Source organism: Rhinopithecus roxellana, chromosome 2, assembly GCF_007565055.1.
Source record: "Rhinopithecus roxellana isolate Shanxi Qingling chromosome 2, ASM756505v1, whole genome shotgun sequence".
Lineage (NCBI taxonomy): Eukaryota > Metazoa > Chordata > Mammalia > Primates > Cercopithecidae > Rhinopithecus > Rhinopithecus roxellana.
In genome coordinates this window covers 189,803,789-189,812,079 of record NC_044550.1, presented here as the reverse complement: position 1 = coordinate 189,812,079, position 8,291 = coordinate 189,803,789, and the positions used below count along the sequence as shown (strand labels likewise).

The window sequence follows — 8,291 nt, the reverse complement described above, 5'->3', positions numbered from 1 at the left end:
TTTTCTTTTGATTCAGCAGGTTGGAAAAACTTTCTTTATAGAATCTGCACAGGGATATTTGGGAGCCCATTGAGGCATAGAGTGAAACACCAATATCCCACAATAAAAACTAGAAAAAAGCTGTGAAAATGCTTTGCGATGTCCAGATTCAACTCAGACAGTGAAATCTTTCATTTACTTTAGAAGGCTGTAAACAGTTTGTTTGTTTGTTTGTTTTTTTGTAGAATCTGTATGCACAGGGTTATTTGCTAGCCACTGAGACCTATAGTGAAAAACCGATATTCTGCAATGAAAACTAGAAATGAGCTTTCAGTGAAAACACTTTATGATGTGTAGATTAATCTCACAGAATTAAACTTTTTTTTTTTATTCAAAAAGTTGTAGGGAGGCTGAGGCAGGAGAATGGCGTAAACCCGGGAGGCAGAGCTTGCAGTGAGCTGAGATCCGGCCACTGCACTCCAGCCCGGGCGACAGAGCGAGACTCCGTCTCAAAAAAAAAAAAAAAAAAAAAAAAAGTTGTAAACACTTTTTTTATAGAATCTGCACTGGGTTATTTCGGAGCCCATTGAAGCCTATAGTGAAAAACCGAATATCCTGCAATAAAAAACTAGACAGAATTTATATGTGAAAATGCTTTGTAATGTGTGGATTCATCTCATAGAGTTAAAGCTTTCTTTTGATTCAGCAGTTTGGGAAATGGATTCATCTCACAGAATTAAAGCTTTCTTTTGATTCAGCAGTTTGGGAAAACTCTTTCTGTAGAATTTGTGCAGGGACATTTGGGAGCCCACTGAGACCCTTAGTGAAATACCAATATCCCGCGATAAAAACTAGAAAGAAGCTGTCTGCAAAAACACTTTGCAATGTTTGAATTCACCTCACAGAATTAAAACTTTGTTTGTATTCATCAGGTTGGAAATGCTCTTTCTATAGAATCTGAGTAGAGATATTTGGGAGCCCATTGAGGCCTATAGTGAAAAATCAATATCATTTGATAAAAACTAGAAAGAAGTTATCTAAGAAAATGCTTTGCAATGTGTAGATTCATCTCACAGAGTTAAACCTTTCTTTTGATTCAGCAGGTTGGACAGACTTTTTTTTTTTTTTTTTTTTCCATAGTAACTTGTTTTTATCTGTTTATATGAGAAAGGGTGTTCTTAGTATTTTCACCTTTATGGCTGTGTGTTTGGTTTCATGTTTTCCAACCATAGATCCTGTTTCTAAAAATATAAGCCATCATTGATAACTTTAGCAAGTTCAGACGTAATTTTTGCCTGAGACATGTGTTTGCCTCTTTGATCTCCTCCAGGATGTTCCTTCACATAACGTGGTTTCTGAATTACAATCAAAATTTTGTTTAAGTCTTGGTCATCAATTTCACAATCTGAATCATTATCAGACCAATCAGTTAATGTGTGTTTTCATCCTATTTGTTCAATATCTTCATCAAACAACAAATCAAGTTCTTCCTGTTCTGTTTCTTCTGAAGAACATAGTTGATTTAATGATCCTTCAGGCACAGAGACTGATTCCCTCAATTTTACTGGGGCTGGCTGATGTCTCTTTTTTACTTCTATCCAAGGTTCTGAGTCCAAGTTAGGCAAACTGGCAGACAAACCTCTAGATGTTGTTTGAAGAATACTTGTTTCACTATTTTTCTTTGGGTTCAATGGGCTTCCAGTTCTTGGAGAACTGGGGGCAGACTCTGAACGTGAGCAAAAGGCTCGGCCTGGTACACTCCGGACAATCAATCAGTTGAGAGAAATCTGTTCGTGGCATGTTGCATGGAGGAGGGCCTGGAATTGGCCATTTGTCTGGTTCTATCGTTTTTTCTCATTCACAATTTCTACTTCTATGCTATCCTTCAGTGCCTCTAAGAGATGAGATAAGGTTTGTAGTGAGAGCCTGAACATGTTGAAAACCAGTAATCAGGTAAATAAGCAAGAAACCTTGTTCATCCTTCTTTCCTCAAAGAAAGTAGTCTCGTTCGAAATTTTCTACATTGAAGTAATTTTCAATTTGACACTTAATATACTCTTTAAGCAATGTTTCTTCCACAGGATACACCTGAACACCTGTACCCCCATCACAGTAATACATCATACTGGTATTAAGTTCTGTTTGAAATGGTTGACCAGTCCTTTCACCATGTTCTTGATAACCAAATAAAGTTCAATGGAGGATTTCCTCTGCCTCCTCCTCTTCCCCATCCTCAGTCTCCTCCTGGGCCTCTAAAGGAACCTCGGATATTACCACCCTCACTTCTCACATTGGAAACTACATCTTGATCATCTCTTTTTTCTCTATCTCACCTCTAACTTCGTGTATCTTTTATTCTATTGTTATGTGTTGGTTTACTTGCTTCAGGTTGACAGGATCCAGGTCTTTCTTGACTCTCTGGTCTTACATCATCTGAGTGGTACCCACTTGTGCTTACTAGTTCTCTTTCGTTGATTACTTGACTGACTCAACCTGACTGACATTTTCACCAGGACCATTTAATTTTGTTTTCTGGTTTTGTTTGCTCTTTTACTTCTCTTTTCAACCTTCTCTTCTTTTTCTTTTCTATTTTGTGGCTTTTTAGTTCCTTGGCTGAGGACGCTCTGACATCACTAATTCGCTTGGTGTTGGCCAATTCTCCATATCGTTGAAATCACTAGCCTTGTTGAATTTGTCTTGAGTTTTCCTGCTTTTATAATTTTGAGGGAACCGAACTCTGCCTCCAGGGTTTTCAGCGCTGGCGGCGGCGGACCTGTCCTGGCTGGGGACAGGTGCTGGGTAGGCTTTTTGTTCCACGGATTTTCCTTCGGCGGCAGGGGAGGCAGCTGCCGCTTCTCCTTAGGTTTAGCTGCAGCCTCCTCACGGGCGTCCTCGGCCAACGGATCCGCAGCAACAGCGGCAAATGGCGGCGACCGCCGTTACGGTTCCCCGCTGAAGGGGCCCCGGGCCCATGCGCCTTGTGCGCCAGATGCAGCGCCAGGGGCCTCACGGGGACAGCCGCCTGGGGTACCCTGCGTGTCGGCACCACGTCAGACGACGGCTGTCCCTGCGCCTCCGCGCTGGTGGTGGCCGCAGCCTTCTTCTCCCTCGCTGGCTCTTTGTCCTCACGTTCGGACCGGGGCTGATGCTCCACCTGCCGGTTCGCCTTGGACAACAGCGACTGGGTCTCAGCAGTCACCGCTGGCGCATCCTCCCGCGAATGAGCTGCGGGCACCTGGGCGTGAGCAGATATCGGGTCCTTCTGCCCCAGTTGCCCCAGTTGGGATGGCCCCGAGGCCAGGGAGCCCGACTGCCCGTCTCTCCGCCAGGGCACCGACCGTCTCTGGCTGGTGGCAGAGAACCCAAGAGAGACAGCCACCGTTGCCGCCGCCGCCAGCCTGGGCCGCGCAGCGTCCGACGTGCCACCCCTCCACGCACCGAATCCAGCGCCAATCGCTGGCCGGCCCCATCCTCTCCAAAGCTCACACTGCAGCGGGAGACACCACGCGCCGAGAGCCGCAACCCCTCACCTGGCGCCGGCAGCAGATGAGAAGTAGCCCGCAGGCGCCAAGGACCTTTACTGGAGTCAGAGAGGCTGGAGCACGCAGAACACGTAACTGGCCGCGGGGGCGTGGACGCCGAGGAAGGGCGGCCTCAGGGGACTGGAAGGAGCCTCCCTGAGGAGGTTGATATGGCTACTCACTGGCTCCTGCTCTCGCCTGGCCTCCCGCGGGAGTTGACGGATTCGCCCGCCCTGGTGCCCACCGGCCCGCCGGGCGGAGGGCCTGACCCATCCCAGCGGCCCTCCCAGGACAAAGGGGAGGAAGGACAAAGGGGATGAGTCCCGACTCCAGGGCAGAGGCCACCCCCACTGCAGGCTCAGGGGTGGGGCATACACCAGGTCTCTGTGGCTGGCTGCGGGCTCCTACCCTAGCCCCAGGGCAACAGCAGCCAAGGGCCTGGGCAGCCCACACACATGGCACCTGGAGAACCAATCGCTCAATTTGCCTTTAGGCCCTAAAGCCAGGTTTCACCTAGTCTAAGGGAGGGGGACACCGAGTCGACCCTTGTCCTGAGGGGCTGCCAAGTGAATTGTGTTCCCCGCCACCCCACACCACCCACCCCAGGCTCCCACTCCCCACCCCAACACTCACGCCCCCATCCCCACCCCAACCCCCACACCTCTCCCACCCCTCCCCCTCCTCTCTCACCCCTCACCCCTCATCCCCCCTCCCCCCTCCCACCCTTCCCCTCTCATCCCCCACCCCCTTCCCCCTCTTACCCCTGCTGCTTGGCTCCCTGGAAACACTCTTTTTGTAGAATCTGCACAGGATCAATTGGGAGCCCATTGAGGCCTGTAGTGAAAAACAATATCCTGAGATAAAAACTGGAAAGAAGTTACCTTTGAAAATCTTTGTGAATGTGAATTCATTTCACAGAGATAAGCCTTCCTTTGTTTCAGCAAATTGGAAACACTGTTTTGCAGAATCTGGGAAGCCTGTAAGTCCTATAGTAAAAAACCAAACATCCCGTGATAAAACTGGAAAGAATCTATCTGTGAAAAAGTTTTGTGATGTGTGGATTCAATTCACAGAGTTAAACTTTATTTTGATTCAGCTAGTTGGAAACACTCTTTCTGTAGAATGTGTGCAGGGATGTTTGGGAGCCCATTGAGGCCTATAGGGAAAATCCGAATATCCGATGATAAAAATGATAAAGAAGCTATCTGTTGTGCGATGTGTGGGTTCATCTCACAAAGTTTAAACTTTCTTCTGATTCAGCAGGTTGAAAACATTCTTTCTCTAGAATCTGTTCAAGGACATTTGGGAGCCCGTTTAGTCCTATGGTGAAGACAGACATCCCACGATAAAAACTAGAAAGAAGGTATCTGTGAAAACACTTTGTAATGTATGGACTCATCTCACAGACTTAAATCGTTCTTTTGATTCAACAGGTTGGCAGGACTCTTTCTGTAGAAGCTGCACAGGGATATTGGGAGCCAATTGAGGCCTATAGTGAAAAATCAAATATCCCACTATAAAAACTATGAAAGAAGCTATGGGTGAAAATACTTTGCAAGGTGTGGATTCATCTCACAGAGTTAACCTTATCTTTCCATTCAGCAGGTTGGAAACACCCTTTTGGTAGAATCTGCACAAGGACATTTGGGAGCCCATTAGGTCATACAGTGAAAACAGATATTCCATGATAAACACTAGAAAGAAGCTATCTGTGAAAATGCTTTGAAATGTGTGGATTTATCTCACAGAAGTAAGCAATTCTATTGATTCAGCAAGTTTGAAACATTCTTTCTGTAGAATCTGAGCAGGGATATTTGGGAGCCCATTAAGGACTATAGCAAAAAACCGATATCCGTGATGAAAACGAGAAAGCAGCTCTGTGAGAATGCTTTGCGAGGTGTGGATTCATCTAACAGACTTAAACCTTTCCTTTGATTCGGCAAATTGTAAACACCTTTTCCCTGAATCTCTACAGGGAAATTTGGGAGACAATTGAGGCCGATAGGGAAAATTGATACCCTGCGATGAAAACTAAAAAGAAGCTATCTGTGAAAAGGTTTTAGAATTTTTGGATTTATCTAACAGGGGTAAACTTTTCATTTGATTCAGCAGGTTGGAAACACTCTTTCTGTAGAATCTGCACAGGAACATTTAGGAGCCCATTTAGGCCTACAGTGAATAACCAAAATACAACAATTACAACTAGAAAGAAACTGTGTGAAAATGCTTTATGATGTGTGGATTTATCTTACTGAGTAAAACCTTTCTTTTTATTCAGCAGGTTGGAAACACTATCCATAAGATCTTCACAGGTGTGTTTGCAATCCCATTGAGACCTGCAATGAAAAAACAATATACCGCATTAAAAAGGAGAATGAAGTTATCTGTGAAAACACTTTGTGATCTGTTACTTCATGTCACAGAGTTAAATCTTTCTTTTGATTCAGCAGATTGGAAACATTCTTACTGTAGAATCTGCAAAGAAAGATTTTAAAGATCATTGAGGCCTATAGCGAAATATGAATATCCCGCAATAAAAACAAGAAAGAAGTCATCTTTAAAAATGCTTTGCCATGTTTGCATTCATCTCACAGAGTTAAATCTTTCTTTTGATTCAGCAGTTTGGAAATATTCTTTTTGTAGACTCTGCACAGGAATATTTAGGAACCCATTGAGGCCTGTGTTGAAAAACTGATATACCACAATATAAACCAGAAAGAAACTATCTGTGAAAACGCTTTGTGATTGTGGATTCATATCACAAAGTTAACCTTTCATTTAATTCATCAGGTTGGAAATACTGTTTCCTTAAATTGTGTGCAAGGACATTTGGGAGCCCACTGAATTCTGTAGTGAAAACAGATACCCTGCGATAAAAATGAGAAAGAAAGTTATATGTGAAAATGCTTTCAGATGTGTGGATACATCTCACAGAGTTAAACCTTTCTTTTAATTCAGCAGGTTGGAAACACTCTTTCTGTAGAATCTGCGCATGGCCCATTGAGGCCCATAGTGGAAAACTGATAAGTGTGATTAAAAACTCTAAAGAAGCTATCTGTGAAAATGCTTTGTGATGTGTGGCTTAATCTCACAGAGTAAAACATTTTCTTGATTTAGCAAATTGGAAACAGTCTTTCTGTAGAATCTTTACAGGGACATGTGGGAACCCATTGAGGGCTATAGTGAAAAACCAATATCCTGTGATAAAAACTGGATAGAAGATATCTGTGAAAACAATTTGTGATGTGGGGATTCATCTGACAGAGTTAATTCTTTCTTTTGATTCAGCAGGTTGAAAACACTCTTTCTGTAGAATCTGCCCAGGGACATCTAGGAGCCCATTGAGGCCTATAGTGTAAAACATATATCCTGCAATAAAACCTAAAAAGAATGTATCTGTCAAAATTCTTTGCAAAGTATGGATTCATTTCCCAGAGTTACAACTTTTTTTTTTTTAATTCAGCAGGTTGGAAACACTCTTTCTGTAGAATCTGTGCATGGCCATTTCGGAGCCCATAGTGGCCTATAGTGAATACAGATATCCCGCAATAAAAACAAGAAGGAAGCTATCTGTGAAAATGCTTTGCAATATGTGTATTCATCTCACAGAGGCAAATCTTTCTTTTGATTCAGCAGGTTTGAAATCTGCCCTGGGATATTTTGAGCCCATTGAGTCTTATTGTGACAAACTGATATCCTGTGATATAAACTAGAAAGAAGCTATCTATGAAAACGTTTTGCAATGTATGGATTCATCTGATAGAGTTAAACATTTCCTTTGATTCAGCAAGTTGAAAACACTCTTTCTGTAGAATCTGCACTGGGACATTTGGGAGCCCATGAAGGCCTATAGTGAAAAATGACATCCTGTTATGAAAACTAGAAATAAGCTAGGTGTGAAAATGCATTGCGATGTCTGGATTTATCTCAGAGAGTCAAATTTTGCTTTTGATTCAGCACGTTTGAAACACTCTTTCTGTAGAATCTGTGCAAAAATATTTGGGAGCCCATTGAATCCTATGGTGAAAAGAGATATCCCAGGATAAAAACAAGAAAGAAGCTATCTGTGAAATTGCTTTGTGATATGTGGATTCATCTCACAGAGTTAAAACTTTCTTTTGATTCAGCAGGTTGCAAAGACTCTTTCTGTAGAATCTGTGCATGAATATTTGGGAGGCTATTAAGGCCTATAGTGAAAAACCGATATCCTACGATAAAAACGAGAAAGAAGCTATCTGTGACACTTTGCAATATGTGAATTCATCTCACAAACTTAAACTTTTCTTTAGATTTAGCATTTTGGAAACAATATGTCTGTAGAATCTGCACAGAAAAATTTTTGAGCCCATTGAGGCCTGTACTGAAACACAGATATCCCATGATTGAAATCTAGAAAGAAACTATCTGTGAAAATGCTTTGCAATGTGTGTATTTATCTCACAGAATTAAACATTTATTTTGATTCAGCAGGTTCAAAATACTCTTTTTGTAGCATTTGCACAGTGATAGCTGGGAGCCCACTTGAGGACTATAGTAAAAAATTGATATCCCACAATAAAAATGAGAAAGAAATTATTGGTTAAAATACTTTGTGATGTGTGGATTCATCTGACAGAGTTAAAACTTTCCTTTGATTAAGCAATTTGGAAACTCTTTTTCTATAGATTCTCCACAGGGATATTTGGGAGACCATTGAAGCCTATATTGGAAAACTGATATCCTGCAATAAAAACTAGAAAGAAGTTATCTGTGAAAAGGCTCTGTGAGTTAAACCTTTCATTTGATTCAGCA

The 8,291-nt window shown here is 42.6% G+C and overlaps 1 pseudogene; it reads right to left on the bottom strand.

The window, feature by feature from the left end:
• Positions 1-1,137: 1,137 nt before the first annotated feature.
• On the bottom strand, positions 1,138-2,643 carry LOC104679016 (annotated as a pseudogene).
• Positions 2,644-8,291: the final 5,648 nt, after the last annotated feature.